We start from the raw sequence: 18,668 nt of genomic DNA, 5'->3' as shown, positions 1-18,668 counted from the left end.
ACATAGCAATACTTTGCCTTAGCAAAACCCCAAACAAAAGCCAGATGAACCTATGGGGAATCTTACAAAATACAGTTCAGAAAGGACCGAAGACTGCCTCTGGGCCTCAGGCTCCTCCACACAGCCCAGACCAGTTGTCTGCAAGGCACTTGTTCCCCTCCTGGAATGAGCACCACAGACTCCCCTAAACTGTTAAACCAGGTGGGACCCAAGAGTCCTGAAGGCCAGAGACTCAAGTGGCAGTTGTGCAGGATAGGAAGCTGGGGGAAGTAGGGGGACCAGAGGCTGAGAATTCTCAAAGACCCCATGCCACTGAAACTCAGTTTTCACAAAAAGAACTTAGAAAAGCCGCCCCTTCTTAGTCTTTTGGCTGAGATCAAGTGTAGAGACATCATCATTCTTGCACTCACTGGGCTGTTCTCCAGCTGCCAGCCTCTGTCCCTCCCTCTGCTGCCCATGTTGTGCTGTCACCTCCCCTAGCCATGTGCGCTGTCCTCCTAAGGGCAGAAGCCAGGCTAACCACGCGTTCAGCATGGGCAGCTTGAGGTAGCTCAATGTGTGTGTTCCTTCGAGGCCCCAAACAAACCCTTGCTTTGGTTAAATGGAGGAAAATATAAATTCCTATCTGCGCAGGAGCAAGAAGTGAAAAAGCGTGTGCAATGACATGTTTCTACAATTTGGAGGAGTTTCTTTTTGATACCAGCAGATATTGGGGAGATCTGGTGCTCCCTTTTGGGGTTAATGAAAACTCAAGGACAATTTTATTAGAGTTTAAAAGAAAAGCGTTCAAGTCACACAAGCTGTAAATTGCAGAAAGCTCTGGAGGAGGGGAATGTCTGAGAGAAGGCAGGCCATCTACCACAGCAGGGAGCAGCTGGAAAGCATCTATTGAGGTTGGGGAAGGCAGGCGAGGGAGTTGCTTCAGAGAAAGTAAAGAAGTCCAAAGAGTTATGGAAAGCACACTTCGAACACAGATGGGAGGAAGGAAAGGAGAAGCTACAGTTTTCTGGATAGTTTAGAAAAGCTGTGTGAGCTATGAAGCTGTATGCTATGAGCTGCTAAGCCACTGCAGTACGGAGGAGGGTTCTGAGACAGAAAATGACAGTATCTCATTAAAGGACTAATTATCCCCCCCATCTCCTTAGCATGGCTTGAGGTGGATCTGCCATCCTAGGAGTGGCCCTTTAGTCTCCCCATTTGACATACCCAACCTGACCTACCTCCCCAAAGCCAGATTCTATTCTCTTGACCAGAAAATTTCCCTTAGCCGTAGTTCTGTTCCCAAAGTGATTTTTTGTCTGCTTAGACACTTCTCTGCTCTCTAATCCCACAAGTGCCATGTCTGACCATGGTCTAGATGTATTAATCAAAACACTTAATGTCTGTACAAGATAAAATAACTGAAAAAGGTGTAATCAAAGTGAATTGTCATACTGTATCTGAAATACATACGACATTCTTCGAAAAGCAAACGTGGTAAGATTACTTTGAGCATTACCTGACATAGATGTAATTTTGGGTTTTGTAGGTTTTGCCTTTTAAAATGCTATACCCCTGAGCTCCAACACTAAGGTTTTCTGAGGCATCAGTCCACTCTTGGTCACTGACCAAAAATGAAATGACTCTGATACTTTTTGTTTTGAGACAAGGTTTCCTAGAGTAGCTCTGGCTGTCCTGGAACTCACTCTGCAGACCAGGCTGGCTTTTCTTTTTTCTTCTTTTTTTCTTTTTTCTTTTTATTGATCATTCCATTCGTTTACTTCTCAAATGATGTCCCACTTCCCAGTTACTCCCTCCACCAACCCCCTATCTCATGATATCCCACTTCCTGGTTACCACTCCACCCATCCCCTATCCTACATCCGCCCTCCCCCCTCTCCTTTGCCTGTATGCCGGTACTCCCCCACCTACCCACACTCTCCTGCCCCAATGCTCCAGCATCCCCCTACTCTGGGGCATCAGACCTCCCCGGGACCAAACCCCGCCCCCACCCCTACCCCCACCCCCACCCCCGCACCCATCCCCCCATTGCTGTCCGGCAAGTTCATTCTCTCCTAGTTATGTATTTGGAGCCATGGTTCCCTGTAGTACAAACTAGACTCCGTCTCTCCTAGTTATGTATTTGGAGCCATGGTTCCCTGTAGTACAAACTAGACTCCGGGAGAACGGGATAGTTAGACCAGCCTATATTGTTCTTCCAATACGGTTGCAACCCCCCTCTGTCCCTCCAGCTCTTCTGCCAGTTCCCTCAGCAGGTTCCCTGATTTCAGTCTGATGGCTGGCTCTGGGCATATGCGTCTGCGTCTGCGTAGGTCAGTTGCTGGCAGGCCTCCTCAGGAACTTCCACACTAAGTTCCTGTCAGCCAGCGCCTCTTGACCACGGCAACAGTGTTGGGTTTGGTATCTGCAGACATGATGTATCCTCAGGAGGGGGGGCGTCCCCGTTTGGCCCTTCCTTCCATCTCTGTTCCATTCGTGTTCCTGTTCTTCCTTTGAACAAGAACGTTTCTGGGTTAAAACTTTGAGATGGTGGGTGGCCCCATCCCTCAACCAGGGGCCGTGCCTATCTACTGGTGGTGGTCTCCACAGGTTCTATCTCCTGCTTCTCTGCGTGTTTCGGCTAAAGTCATCCGGGTTGGGTCCAGGGAGCCTCAGGTTTCCTGGAACCCTCCAGTGGCCATCCCCAGTTCCTCATCCTTCCTGCTACCTATTTTTGTTTGATTTCCTGACCCTCTGTACCTCTCTCCCATCCCCTCCAGATCCTGATGTTGTCACCCTTATTTCCTCTCCTTCCTTTATCCCTCCCCATCCCCCTCTCCTTCCACCTCCCGCAATTGTCCCCTCAATGCAGGATTGAAGCATCCACCCCCTGGTTTTCCTTCGTTTTACACTCCACATGGTCTTAGGTTGTATCATGGGCATTGTGAGCTTTTGGGCTAATATTCATGTATTAGTGAGTGCATACCATGTATGTTCTTTTGTGTCTGGGTTACCTCGCTCAGGATGATATTTTCTAGTTCCATCCATTTGCCTGTAAATTTCATGAAGTCATTGTTTTTAATAGCTGAGTAGTACTCCATTGTGTAGATGTACCACATTGTCTGTATCCATTCCTCTGTTGAGGGACATGTGGGTTGTTTCCAGCTTCTGGCTATTATACATAAGGCTGCTATGAATATTGTGGAGCATGTGTCCTTCTTATATGTTGGAACATATTTTGGGTATATGCCCAGGAGCGGTATAGCTGGGTCTTCAGCTAGAACTATATCCAGTTTTCTAAGGAACCGACAGACTGGTTTCCAAAGTGGGTTTACCAGCTTCCAGTCCCAACAACAATGGAGGAGTGCTCCTCTTTCTCCACATCCTCGCCAGCATCTGCTGTCCCCTGAGTTTTTTGATCTTAGCTATTCTGACTGGTGTGAGGTGGAATCTCAGGGTCTTTTTGATTTGTATTTCACCGATGACTAAGGATGTTGAACATTTAAGTGTTTCTCAGCCATTGGGTATTCCTCAGTTAAGAATTCTCTATTTAGCTCTGTACTCCAATTTTTTTTTTCCGGAGCTGGGGACCGAACCCAGGGCCTTGCGCTTGCTAGGCAAGCACTCTACCACTGAGCTAAATCCCCAACCCCTGTACTCCAATTTTTAATAGGGTTATTTGGTTCTCTGGAGCCTTCTTGAGTTCTTTGTATATTTTGGATATTAGCCCTCTATTGGATGTAGGATTGGTAAAGATCTTTTCCCAATCTGTGGGTTGATGCTTTGTCCTATTGATAGAGTCCTTTGCTTTAAAAAAAGCTTTTCAATTTTATGAGGTCCCATTTGTCAATTGTTGATCTTAAAGCATAGGCTATTGATGTTCTGTTCAGGAAGTTTGCCCCACTGCCCAAGTATTTGAGGCTCTTCCTTACTTTCTGTCCTATTAGATTCAGCATATCTGGTTTTATGTGGAGGTCCTTGATCCACCTGGACTTGAACTTTGTACATGATGATAAGCATGGATCGATCTGCATTCTTCTACATGCTGACCTCCAGTTGAACCAGCACCATTTGTTGAAAATGCTGTCTTTTTTCCACTGGATGGTTTTAGCTCCTTTGTTAAAGATCAAGTGACCATAGGTATGTGGGTTCATTGATTGGTCTTCAATTCTATTCCATTGATCTACCTGCCTGTCTCCTGTACCAATACCATACAGTTTTTACCACTATTGCTCTGTAGTATAGTTTGAGGTCAAGAGTGGTGATTCCCCCAGCTTTTTTATTGTTGAGGATAGTTTTTGATATCCTAGGATTTTTGTTATTCCAAATTAATTTGAGAATTGCTCTTTTGAACTCTATGCAGAATCGAGTTGGAATTTTGATGGGGATTGTACTCAATCTGGAGATCACTTTTGGTAAAATGGCCATTTTTACTATGTTAATCCTGCCAATCCATGAGCATGGGAGATCTTTCCATCTTCTGAGATCTTCAATTTCTTTCTTCAGGGATTTGAAGTTCTTGTCATACAGATCTTTCACTTGCTTGATTAGGGTCACACCAAGGTATTATGTATTATTTGTGACTATTGCGAGGGGTGTTGTTTCCCTAATTTCTTTCTGAGCCCTTTTATCCTTTGAGTAGAGGAAGGATACTGATGTGTTTGAGTTAATTTTATATCCAGCCACTCTGCTGAAGGTGTTTATCAGCTATAGGAGCTCTCTGGTGGAATTTTTGGGGTTGCTTCCGTATACTATCACATCATCTGTAAATAGTGATAACTTGACTTCCTTCCTTCTAATTTGTTTTCCTTTGATCTCTTTTTGTTATCTAATTGCTCTGGCTAGAACTTTGAGTACTATGTTGACTAGATAGGGAGAGAGTGGGTAGCCTTGTTGTGTCCCTGGTTTTTTTTTTTTTTTGTTTTTTTTTTTTTGTTTTGTTTTTGTTTTTGTTTTTTTCTTTTCTTTTTTTCGGAGCTGGGGACCGAACCCAGGGCCTTGCGCTTGCTAGGCAAGAGCTCTACCACTGAGCTAAATCCCCATCCCCTGTGTCCCTGGTTTTAATGGGATTGCTTTGACTTTCTCTCCACTTAGTTTGATGTTGGCTATTGGTTTATTGTATATTGCTTTTGTTATACTTAGGTATGCACCTTGTATTCCTGATCCCTCTATTACTTTTAATATGAATGAGTGTTGTATTTTGTCAAAGGCCTTTTCTGCATCAAATAAAATTATTGTATGGTTTTTTTCTTTGAGTTTGTTTATATAGTGAATTACATCACTGGGATGAAGCCTTCTTGATTATGGTGGATGATTGTTTTGATGTGTTCTTGGATTCAGTTTGGGAGAATTTTATTAAGTATTTTTGCATCAATATTCTTAAGGGAAATTGGTCTGCAGTTCTCTTTCTTTGATGGGTCTTTTTTTTTTTTTTTCCGGGGCTGGGGACCGAACCCAGGACCTTGCGCTTCCTAGGTAAGCGCTCTACCACTGAGCCAAATCCCCAACCCCTGATGGGTCTTTTAGGTATTAGTGCAATTGTGGTTTCATAGAAAGAATTGGGCAATATTCCTTCTGTTTGTAGTTTATGTAATAGTTTGAGGAGTATTGGTATTATATCTTCTTAGAATGCCCGATAGAATTCTGCACTAAAACCATCTAGCCCTGTGCTTTTTTGTTTTGGAGACTTCTAATGACTGCTTCTATTTCATTGGGGGTTATGGAGCTATTTAGTTGGTTTATCTGATCATCATTTAACTTTGGTACCTAGTATCTGTCTAGAAAATCATCCATTTCATCCAGATTTTTCAGTTTTGTTGAGTATAGTTTTATAGTAGGATCTGATTTTTTTTTAGTTTTCCCCGGTTGTGTTGTTATGTCCCCCTTTTCATTTCCAATTTTGTTAATTTGGATACTATCTTTGTGCCTTCTGGTTAGTCTGGCTAAGGGTTTGTTTGGATTTGTTGTGTCTTCATTTTCATTGAATTCTAAAAAGTTTTTAATTTCTTACTTTATTTCCTCCCTGAGCCAGTTATCATTGAGTAAATAGTTGTTTAGCTTCCATGTATATGTGGGCTTTCTGTTGTTTTTGCTATTGAAGACCAGCCTTAGTCCGTGGTGGTCCAATAGAATACATGGGATTAATTCAATGTCTTGTGTCTGTTGAGGTTTGTTTTGTCTCTGAGTACATGGTCAATTTTTGAGACAGTACCATGAGGCGCTGAGAAGAAGGTATATTCTTTTGTTTTAGGGTGAAATGTTCTGCAGATATCTGTTAAATCCATTTGGTTCATAACATCTTTTAGTTTCACTCTGTCTCTGTTTAGTTTCTGTTTCCATGACCTGTCCATTGCTGAGAGTGGGGTGGTAAGGTCTCCTACTATTATTGTGTGAGGTTCAATGTGTGTTTTAAGCTCTAGTAGCTTTTCTTTTATGCTACTAAATGAGGGTGCCCTTGCATTTGGGGCATAGATGTTCAGAATTGAGAGTTCATCCTGTTGGATTTTTCCTTTGATGGGTATGTAGTGCCCTTTCCCACCTTTTTCGATAACTTTTGGCTGAACATCTATTTTGTTGGATATTAGAATGGCTACTTCAGCTTGAAATTTTTTTCCCACCCTTTTACTTTGAGGAAATGTCTGTCTTTGACTTTGAAGTGTTTCCTGTATGCAGAAAAATGCTGCATCCTGTTTACATATTTAGTCTGTTAGCCTATGTCTTTTAATTTGGGAATTGAGTCCATTGATGTTGAGAGATATTAGGGGTCAATTCTCATTGTTTCCTGTTACTTTTGTTGTTAGAGGTGGAATTATGTTTGTGTGGCTATCTTCTTTTGGGTCAGTTGAAATTAGGTTGCTTTCTTGCTTTTTCTTGGGTGTAGTTTCCCTCCTTGTATTGGACTTTTCCTTCTATTATCTTTTGCAGGGCTGGATTAGTAGAAAGATATTGTTTAAATTTGGTTTTGTCTTGGAATAATTTGGTTTCTCCATCTATGGTAGTTGAGAATTTTGCTGGGTATAGTAGCCTGGGCTGGCATTTTTGTTCTCTTAGGATCTGTATGGCATCTGCCCAGGATCTTCTGGCTTTCATAGTCTATGGTGAGAAGTCTTGTGTCATTCTGATAGCTCTGCCTTTATATGTTACTTGACCTTTTTCCTTTACTGCTTTTAATATTCTTTCTTTGTTTTGTTCATTTAGTATTTTGACTATTATGTGATGGAAGGAATTTCTTTTCTGGTCCCATCTGTTTGGAGTTCTGTAGGCTTCTTGTACGTTTATGTGCATTTCTTTCTTTAGGTTAGGAAAGTTTTCTTCTATAATTTTGTTGAAGATATTTGCTGGCCCTTTGAGTTGGGAATCTTCACTCTCTTCTATCCTTATTATCTTATTCTTTTCACTGTGCCCTGGATTTCTTGAATGTTTTGAGATAGGAGCTTTTTGCTTTTTGCATGTTCCTTGACTGTGGTGTAGATGTCTTCTATGGTTATCTTCTCCCGATGAGATTCTCTCTTCTATCTCTTGTATTCTGTTGGAGATGCTTGTACCTGTGACTCCTGCTCTCTTTCCTAGGTTTTCCATCTCCAGGGCTGTCTCCCTTTGAGTTTTCTTTAATGGTTCTATTTCCATTTTTAGATCCTGTTCAATTTTGTCCAATTCCTTCGCCTGCTTGATTGTGTTCTCCTGTATTTCTTTAAGGGAGTTATGTCCTCCTTAAGGTCTTCTATCATCTTCATGAGAGTTTAGATCCAAATCTTGTTTTAAGGATGTGTTGGAGTATCCAGGACTCGTTGTGGTGGGAGAACTGTGATCTAATATTGCCAAGTCAAATTAATTTCTGTTGCTTATGTTCTTATATTTGCCTCTCCCCATCTGGTTATCTCTGGTGTTATCTGGGCTCCCTATCTGACTGGAGCCTGTCCTTCCTGTGAGCCTGTGATCTTGTCATCCTGGGGAGTTGTGCTGCAACTGGGGTGCAGGCTGTTTGGGATCAGATCTGCACTGGGGCACTGCTCCCAGCAGGCTCAGGTGGGAACCGCATGGTGTGGGGGTCTCTGGCTGGTTGGGAATCTGCTTCTCTGGGTTGCAGGGTCCTAGTATGCCAGGTCTTGGGGCTGGGTTTAAGGTCTCACCTGTGTAGCAAGATGAATACCTGGGGAGTCTAGCTGCAACTGGGGTGTGGGCTGTTTGGGATCAGGTCTGTGCCAGGACACTGCTCCTGGCTGGCACAGGTGGGAACTGGAAGGCGCATCGACCAGGCTGGCCTTAAACTCAATGATCCAACTGTCTCTGACTCTCATGGCACATGCCACACCTGGCTGGTTCTTATACTCTTAATTGACTTAATTATTGTGGTGGTCTGCATCTTTCTTGCATAAATTATTTTACTCTGATGTCAAGTCTTAAAAGCTGATGGTTTAGGGTGTTAAATTGTAGTTGATCCAGTGAGATATCAAAGCCAAATAAAATAAAGGAAGAATACACCCAGTATCAAGGACTAAACTTCTAGACCTTATGACCTGGGTTCAAATGTTGGTTCTGCCTCTCCTTAGCTGAATGATTTTTAAGCATTGCTCCACCTTGCCATGACCTCATTCGAACCTTACAACCTGCTGGGCTGCTGTGGCTTAGATGTGAGGTGTCTTCAGAGATGCATATGGTGAAGGCATGATGCCAGTTGGTGGACCCAGCCACTGGGGCTCGAATGGATCCTGAGAGCACTGACTTGGACTCATCATTTCCTGGCCTTTCACATGGGAGCTGGGGATGGCTGAGGGAGGTGATCCAGGACTCACCTGTGAGTTCTTTGTCTGTGACTACTTCCTGTCTGTCTTAGCAACTTTTCTACTGCTGTGACAAAATGCAATGACCAAGGCTACTCATAAAAAAAAGTATTTGTTTGGGACCTAAGGTTCCAAGGGGTTGGAGTCCCCGCTGTGATCACAAGATGTGGGTTATGGCAGCAGATAGGATACTGAAGCAACAGCTGAGGACGCACATCTTGAGACACAACCATGAGGCAGGGCCTGGGAATGGAGTCTTTCGAAACCTCAAAGCCAGTGACACTCATCCTCTCAAGAGGCCACGCCTCCTAATCCTCACAGTGTTTTTCTACCTTTCCATAGAACAGCAGCAACTGAGCTCATGGAGGAGCTACAGACACAGACAAGTCATCCCTCCTTTCTAGTTATGTCAAAGACTGCGTCACGGTGAGAAGAATCTCGACTAAAATCTCACCGACCTGACCCCACCTCAATCCACCCAGTCTATCTTGCTCCAGCTCTACATACCTCAAGTTCACTGTTAGTAAAAACTGTAGTGATCATACCGAACACATGGGAAGTTACAGGGACCAATTAAGAAAAAGCAGCTGGGTGGTGGTGGTCTAGCCTTTAATCCCAGTACTTGGGAAGCAGAGACAGGAGGATCTCTGAGTTTGAGGCCAGCCTGGTCTACAGAGTGAATTCCAGGATAGCAAGGGCTACACAAGGAAACCCAAAATAGAATAAAATAAATGTTTGTAACTTTTTACTAACTTTTTGAACATTTTAGTTTTGACGGAAAATGTTCACTAAGAGCTTCAGAATAATGTATAAATTAACTCAGGATGAACCTTTATTGTTACTTCATTTAAAAAAAAGTTAACTTGAGGTCTGGAGAGATGACTCAGTGGTTCAGAGCGTTGGTTGCTTTTCCGGAGGACCCAGGTTTAATTCCTGGCACGTACAAGCAGGTCACAGAACAGCTGTAACACCAGTTCTAGGAATCTGATGACCTCTTTTGGCTTACGTTCAAAGCATCTGTTCTCCCTCTCTCTTTCAGAGAGAGAAGGAGAGAGGGAGGGAGGGAAGAAGGGAGGGGAGGGCAGGCACCAGGTGTGGTGGTAGATACCTTTAACCCCAGTACTCAGAAGGCAGAGGCAGGACGATCTCTATGAATTCAATACCAATCTGATCTACATAGCAAGTTCCTGATCAGCCTCAGAGCTACATAGTGGCAGCCTGTCTCAGAGACGTCAGAAGTGGGGGTGGGGTGGAGGTTGTTCTTGGCCTTGGAGCCATCTACAACATTTTGGCCTCCAGTTCATGTACCTCTGTGCCTGGGGCTCCCCTCCTTCTCTACCCTCACTCTACTCTGTCTCAAGCAAAGGTAGAAGATACCTAGGATTCTGTGCACGGAAGATAAAATTATCCATGTATGTGCTTGCCTATCCTGTCCAACAGCAAACACCTTCTGGGCAGAGACCAGGCCTTTCTTGTCTTTGTATCTTTGATGCCTGTGCCTGGTGTCAGGTCTGCTGGGCACTCAACAGAAGGTGTTTGTCCCAGACTCCTCGCAAACCTGGAGCCACCGGAGCCTACCAACGGTGATCTCCGAAATCTCTCTGGAACTCTGCTTCCTTCTCTGCTCCCTCTACACTCAAGGTTCCTTCAGGCCCTTACTGTTCCTGAAAGTCTGACTTTGACATCCTTCTTCCAACATTCCGGCTCCTGTGTAGTTCCTGACCTAATGACTTCGCTGAAGCACACACGCCTCACACCAGTGCCAGCACACATTCTGCTCATGTGCTTTCCACGTCTGCAAAAGAGGAAGCTTCCAAGGCCCCCACACCGCTTCCCATCCCTCACCTTCTCACAGCACCTCCCCCTTCCAGCAGCTGTTCAGAAGCTCTTCTGGCATGCACATGATCTGAGGGCTTTTGCTAGGAGTACCCCCTTCCCATCCCCATTCTTCACGGTCAAGTTCAGTGCCAGTGAGATGTTCAGCCTACAAAACCATTGTCCAACAAGCCTGTAACCCGAGTTCAAGCACCAGATTACTCCAGGGAGGAAAGAGATCAGACTCTGAAAGTTGTCTTCCAACCTCCACATGCTCATGCTGATACACACACACACACACACACACACACACACACACACAGAACATACATACCACCCACATTATATATACACACACACCACACACTACATACACATCACACATATCATACACACACCACACACCACACACCACATGAATTATACACACACATCACATGCATCCCAAGCATTATACACACATCACATAAGATCACATACACCACACACACATATAGCACACACCCATCACATGCATCACACACATGTTACTCATAGCCCCTCACACACACACCCCTCTATATCCACAGATAAAGTTGGGAAATCTCTTTTTGAGGAAATTTGAGTCACTGCCCCTCCTCCCACACCCCCATGCTGCCCTGCTTGGTTCTTTGAGCACTGTTATCTACTACACTTCTGCCCCAACCCCCCCTCTCCCGGGCTCTCCACTGAGCACCCACAGCAAGCGTGTGCAATGACTTGCTCGAGTGGCCATCCGTTTCCTTCAATTTAATAATCTGTGGAGTTCAACACGTTTGCTGTGCACCCTCCTCATCTTAACAATGGGAATTAAGAGCACTAGGGATATGCCGTGCCTGGCTCCGAGCCACTCTGGACCCAGACTTGCCAATTAGAAATCTTATTTATCCGTGGCACTTAGCACTTGGCAGGGGAAAGTGGGGCTTAAAGACAGGGAGTGGTTTCCCAAGTGGCCCTCAGTCCGTCAGCTACAGAGCGCTTGGTCCCCTCCATACTTGGTGGACTGCAACAATTCCCTTTCCACAGCTGAGCCAAGCTGGGTTGCTACCCTGATGGCGGCTGTATGTCTGCCTGGCTGCATGTTGACTAGCCTGAGTGGCAATGGAGTGCAGGCCCAGGCTTGCCTGTAGGCATAGCCTCTGCTTGAGTGCATGGCCTGACTCCCTAATACTCCTGTCACACACATGCCTTAGGTTATGGCTTAGCCATGCGGCCTCAGGAGAACTTGCTCTATGTGAGGGTGGGAGGATGGGGGGAGGTGGGGGTGTCCTATGTAGGATCCAAGGTGGGAGGTAGGAGGCTGAGTCTCTTATACTAGGTCCTGAGGGGTAGTGCTAAGTAGGCAGGAGGTAATAATATAGGAGGGGCGTGCATAGGTGTGTGTGTGTGTGTGTGTGTGTGTGTGTGTGTGTGTGTGAGAGAGAGAGAGAGAGAGAGAGAGAGAGAGAGAGAGAGAGAGAGAGAATGCTGTCTTGTGAGACAGGGATGAGCTGACATTTATACGTTTTTACTCCTGATCTTTGACTTGTTCCTGTTTAGTTTTAAACATGCAGCAAGGGCTGGAGAGGTGGCTCAGCAGTTAAGAGCACTGACTGCTCTTCCAGGGGTCCTGAGTTCACTTCCCAGCAACCACATGGTGGCTCACAACCATCTGTAAAGAGATCCGATGCCCTCTTCTGGTGTGTCTGAAGACGGCTACAGTGTACTCATGTACATAAAATAGAAAAATCTTTTTTAAAAATGCAGCAAAACCATGGCTGTTGGGGTAGAGTCATCCTCTGCCTCTCCTGGTGGAAGACGCCCAGTGTGTCCAGCAGGACCAACCCCAGCCTGAGTTTGCAGATCAAATTAAAGTCTGCTGGTTCCTTAGCCCGAGAAAATAGGTATTTACTTCTTCCTCATTGGTTTCTTCGGTTGGAAAGTCTAGATATCCAGACTCAGAATGCCACCGGGAGGCCTGAATGAGTGGACAGTGTACAGAGATGGGCGCACTGCCTGGAGAGTGCTGTGGGCTGTTGTGGTGTGATCATTACTGCTCATTGGAATGGTGGGTCACAAGCTGGGTGTGGTGACTCACACGTACGTTCCCAGCACTCAGAAGCTCTGAGGCCAGCCTGGACTACATATTAAAGCATGACCCTGTCTTATAAAACAAACAAGAAGAGAATTTTGTGTGACCAGAGTGTTTAATGGGCTTTTTCCTGTTACCCTGGGAATGATGAGTCAGGGCACAAGGGTGAAGACCCAGAGATCTTCAGTATCCCATTCTGAACCCAACACAGTAACAGCCCGTAGTGCTTATCAAAGGGCAGCACACCCACCCCTGCCTTCCCAGCCGGCACTGTGCTGTCTTCAGTCTCTGGCAACCAGAACTTCCAGGATAGATGGGGCAGGGGGAGCTGTAGAGGCTTCCCTCAGCAGCCTGTGGGTACAGGCTGGGGGTCGGGAGGACACTCTCTGGTTGACAAGGGCAACACGATGTAGTCTCAAACAGGGTGTGGTCTTAGATGCATAAAGAGCACGATGGCTTCTTGTCTGTGCACAGAGATAGATGTCTGTGCATAGGTGTGTGTGTGTGTGTGTGTGTGTGTGTGACTGTGTGTGTTTCTGTGCATAGGTGTGTATGTATGTGTGAGTGTGTGTGAGTGTGTGTGACTGTGTGTGTGTCTGTGCATAGGTGTGTGTGTATGTGTCTGTACATAGGTGTGTGTGTGAATGTGTGTGTGAGTGTGTCTGTGCATAGGTGTGTGTGAGTGTGTGTGTGTCTGTGCATAGGTGTGTGTGTATGTTTGTATATAGGTGTGTGAGTGTGTGTGAATGTGTGTGCATAGGTGTGTGTGAGTGTGTCTGTACATAGGTGTGTGTGAATGTGTGTTTGTGCATAGGTGTGTGTGAGTGTATGTGTGAGTGTCTCTGTGTGTGTGTGTATCTGTGTGTGTGCATAGATGTGTGTGTATATGTATGTGTGTGTATGTATCTGTGTGTGTGTGTGTGTGTGAGTGTGTGTGTGTCTTGTGTGTGCATATTTAGCATGCCATTCACCTTGGCTTGGAAGGAAGCTAGGAAACTTGAGAGACTGGGCAGGCAGACATCCTATGATTGACACGAGAAACTAGGCAGACCGTCCTGCCACTACTTGAGATCTCCAGTTCTAAGACCCACTTGATTGGCCAGGAGCTCAAGAGAAAGAGGGCGTGAAAGGTGCCACTGACGGCAGAAGCTGGTTGGTTCTAGGAGTAAGAGGTTGAGCTAGAGCCCAATACCTCACATTAAGAGCGCTACACACAAACAGGCTGCGGGCTTTAGGAAGAACTTACGTACCCTTCCCCATGAGAGAAAAGAGCCAGCATTGGACTTACCTCACAGAGACCAAGAGTCGATATTTGGAATTCATAAGAAGAGTTACACTGGCTTCGTTACTTAGTATAAAGTTACAGCAATTTAGACAGATCAATGGGGAAGAATAAGGCTCTGAAATGCACCCATTCATCCAAATGTGACCCACTGGTAATCAATGATGGTGTCAAGGAAAGGTTAGAAGGAGATGAAGCAGAGGCCACAGAGGAATGACGCTTACTGGCTTGCTCCTGCTCGCTTTTTCTCTTCTTTCCTTTCCTTTCCTTTCCTTTCCTTTCCTTTCCTTTTCCTGTGAGTGTGTGTTTTCAAGACAGGGCCTCTCTATGGTAGCACTGGCTGTCCTGGAACTCAATCTGTAGACCAGGCTGGCCTTGAACTCATGCGATCTACCTGCTTCTGCCTGCAGGAAAAGTAGAGGCACAGTTCTAAGACCAAAGGACGCTTGCATGCCCTGCCCTTAATAGGACTCCAAACGAGGACTCAAAACAGAAGCAGGCATTTCCTCTGTGCCAGCTCCTCATGCCACAGGGGTAGAGCTGGGTTCTGGAGAGTATGAAGGACTTCCCTGACGCAGTGATACCACACAGATCTACCACCTGATGTAGGCCACGGGGCCATGCTGTATAGCAGTTTCCTCTGAAACTGAAACATTCCATCTTTTTTATTTTATTTTTCCATCTTTATTAACTTGGGTATTTCTTATTTACATTTCAATTGTTATTCCCTTTCCTGGTTTCATGTCCATCAGCCCCCAACCCCTCCCCTTCCCCTTCTGTATGGGTGTTCCCCTCCCTATCTACCCCCATTACCAGCCCCCCAACAATCCCCTACACCGGGGGGGTGTCCAGCCTTGGCAGGACCAAGGGCTTCCCCTTCCACTGGTGCTCTTACTAGGCTATTCATTGCTACCTATGAGGTCAGAGTCCAGGGTCAGTCCATGTATAGTCTTTAGGTAGTGGCTTAGTCCCTGGAAGCTCTGGTTGCTTGGCATTGTTGTACATATGGGGTCTCGAGCCCCTTCAAGCTCTTCCAGTTCTTTCTCTGATTCCTTCAACGGGGGTCCTAGTCTCAGGTCAGTGGTTTGCTGCTGGCATTCACCTCTGTATTTGCTGTATTCTGGCTGTGTCTCTCAGGAGCGATCTACATCCGGCTCCTGTCGGGCTGCACTTCTTTGCTTCATCCATCTTATCTAGTTTGGTGACTGTATATGTATGGGCCACATGTGGGGCAGGCTCTGAATGGGTGTTCCTTCTGTGTCTGTTTTAATCTTTGCCTCCCTATTCCCTCCCAAGGGCATTCTCGTTCCCCTTTTAAAGAAGGAGTGAAGCATTTGCATTTTGGTCATCCTTCTTGAGTTTCGTGTGCATCTAGGGTAATTCGAGCATTTGGGCTAATAGCCACTTATCAATGAGTACATACCATGTGTGTTTTTCTGTGATTGGGTTACCTCACTCAGGATGATATTTTCCAGTTCCATCCATTTGCCTATGAATTTCATAAAGGCATTGTTTTTGATAGCTGAGTAGTATTCCATTGTGTAGATGTACCACATTTTCTGTATCCATTCCTTTGTTGAAGGGCATCTGGGTTGTTTCCAGCTTCTGGCTATTATAAATAAGGCTGGGCAGGGAAACTTTTTTTTTTCTTTTAGTAAAATGGCCATTTTTTTTTTATTAACTTGAGTATTTCTTATTTACATTTCGAGTGTTATTCCCTTTCCCGGTTTCTGGGCCAACATCCCCCTAGCCCCTCCCCCTCCTCCTCCCCTTCTTTATGGGTGTTCCCCTCCCCATCCTCCCCCCATTGCCACCCTCCCCCAACAATCACGTTCACTGGGGGTTCAGTCTTAGCAGGACCCAGGGCTTCCCCTTGGGCAGGGAAACTCTTAAGCAGGATGGTAAACAACTCAAAATACATTCAGGAAGTTCCTGAAACTAACCAGACTCATTAGCTAGCCTCCCCCAACACAGAGAGTCTCTCTTAAATGGAGTTCAGCTGAGCTGCAAAGAAGACTCTTCTACAAGCACAGTACAAAGACTGAGACCAGACCAGCTGCTGGAAGAAGTAAAAACCAGCAGTTGCTTGGAAAAGATTTAGGCCAACTGAAACACCTGGAAGGATACTCTTCCACCTATGTCAACACTCAAAGGACACTCTTCAAGTTGCCTGTAGGCTGTTCCTTGTGACCCAGGTTCCCAGCTTTGTGAGCTGTCACCCCATGCTGAGGTGGGCTTTAGTGATGAGCTGATTTCCAGTCATTTCTGCTCCTGTAAGTAACCTCTCACCCATATTTCTGTAAGTAGCCACAATGAAACTCATGGTTCACCAAATGGGACTTTAGTGGTATCCATACTTTGGCCTGTTGTGGGCTCCTTATCTGGGGTGAGTAGACACGTGTTTCTCCCCAGGAAAAGTTCTGTCACACATCAGACCACCGAAAAGCCACACAGATCAATCACATTCCGTCCCTCAAATCTGGTAGAAAGCTTGGTTGTGGCCACATGTGTTTACATATAGTGTTTTATGCAATGTTTATTCCAAAATATCCCAGAGACCCTAACTTTTTTTCTTTCTGTAGATTATAATTTACTAAAACACATTTGTGAAATTTAAGGTTTATAATTAATACTCTGCATTGTCATGATGTGGGGGCTTCCTTGTTTGGGGATCATCGTAATGTGAGAGGCTTCATGCTGCACTCCGCATGTGCGCTCTGGGAGCATCCTGAGCTTTCCCATTGTGAAACACCAGCACCCTGGCCAGGGCTGGCCTTCCTTGCTGACAGTTCCCTCTGCATTATTTACTTGGTTATATTTTTAACACTCTGTGTTAAAAGTTCCCAAGGGCCCAGAGCAGTGATAGATTCCTAAAGCTAGGTCCTGAGACTCCATATCTTAATTATTCATTCAACATTGACCTCATTGCTGCTGTAGGGTTCATCAGAGTGGGCATAGTAAAATACCCCAGCAGCCCTGACCTAGTCAGTGTTCTGTCATTAAAATAAACTACCTGTGGCAAGTCAGAGGCTTTGAAAAGGGTCACTTTGTTAAGTTTGGGAGGTCTGAAAGTCTAGCCCCATTCATTTGAGCTCTTGTGAGGGCAGGACGGACTGGAGAGCCATTCACAATCCCAAACTCCCACAGGCTAAATGCCCTAAAATGCTCCCACCACACCCTACCTTTCCAAGGTCTCACCTTTCCCAATAGGATCATCTTAAGAATCAAGCCTTCACACGAGGGTCTTGGGGAACCAAGCCACAGTAAGCCCTTTAATGTAGCCACTGAAGCTAGAAGAGTCAGAGGTGCACAGGAGAGCAGCCAGGAAAGGGTGGGATGGGTCAGCCTGCTGTTTAGGGCTCGAGGAGGACCATAGACCAGGGCCAGAAACAGACCCCCATCCACATAGCCAGCAAAGAAATGGGGACCTCAGCTCCACAGTTCCAATGAACTGAGTCCTGCCAACCAAGTCAGCTCTGAAGTAGCATCAGCCCTAGAATTTCTAGGAAAGAAGATGGCCTTGAGACACTTCGACAGAAACAAGGTTGCTTTGCCAAAGCCTAACAAAACAAAAACAAAAGGTAAATAAAACCAGGAGGACATGGAGAAAATTTAATCCAGCAACATGGATGCTTTGGCAAGGGATCATATCCAAAGATCTTCTAGGTCTGTGTGATCCAGCTAGAATGCAGACTCTCTGGATTACATACAGTATGATCTGACCGGAACACCAACATGCCCTTCGTGCACACCTTTACTCCCTAATAATGAAGGTAAGTTTAGTTTGTAGAAGGAAGAAGCCATGTTTGAAAGAGACATCTAATTGAGGGATAGACAAAGTGACAAATCAGAAATATTTGACAGAATGAGTCAGAGATAGGATATGCCCAACTCACATGAGAATAGCACAGGAAAGAGGGGTTACTTGAGAGAGGGAGGAGAGAGAGAGGGAGGGAGGAGAGAGAGACAGAGAGGTGGCAGGGAGAACAAGACACAGGTGAGGACAGAGGCGTCAGAGAATGGAGCTAAAAGATTAGAACAGATTGCCAAAGCTAGTATGAGGCCACATCGATTCAGTGAGAAGCTGAGAGGAGCCGGATAGAATCAGTCAGTTTGGAAGATTAGATTATACAGAGGCTGGAAACTTCCAGGTCTAGACCTAGGGATAGTTAGAACAGAGGGAAAAAAATGCTCTCAGCTAGTGAGTCTACTGTAGAAACTTCAGCCAACCACTGTTACCTTCCACCTTCCAAGTGAAGTGTGTGTGTGTATGTGTGTGTGTGTGTGTATGTGTGTGTATGTGTGTGTATGTGTGTATATGTGTATGTATGTGTATGTATGTGTGTATATGTATGTGTGTGTACGTGTGTGTACATGTGTGTATGTGTATGTGTGTGTATGTGTGTATGTGTGCGTATGTGTGTACGTGTGTGTGTGTATGTGTGTATGTGTGCGTATGTGTGTACGTGTGTGTGTGTGTGTGTGTGTGTGTGTGTTATGTACGTTTGTTTGTTTGCTTGCTTGAGGCAGAGCCTGTGTAGTCCTGGTTGAGCTGGAACTTTCTATATAGACCAGGCTGGCTTTAAACTCTAGAGATCTTCAGCCTGCAGATATCTCCTGAGTGCTGGGATTGAAGGTGGGGGCTGTCACTCCTGGCCCTGTTGTTGTTTCTCACCCCCACCCCCCAGGGCTGTTGGTTCTGGGAACACAGAGCTACTGTTGG

The sequence above is a fragment of the Rattus norvegicus genome, chromosome 11 (assembly GCF_036323735.1).
Source record: "Rattus norvegicus strain BN/NHsdMcwi chromosome 11, GRCr8, whole genome shotgun sequence".
Taxonomy (NCBI): domain Eukaryota; kingdom Metazoa; phylum Chordata; class Mammalia; order Rodentia; family Muridae; genus Rattus; species Rattus norvegicus.
Note: the sequence above shows the minus strand (reverse complement) of the source record.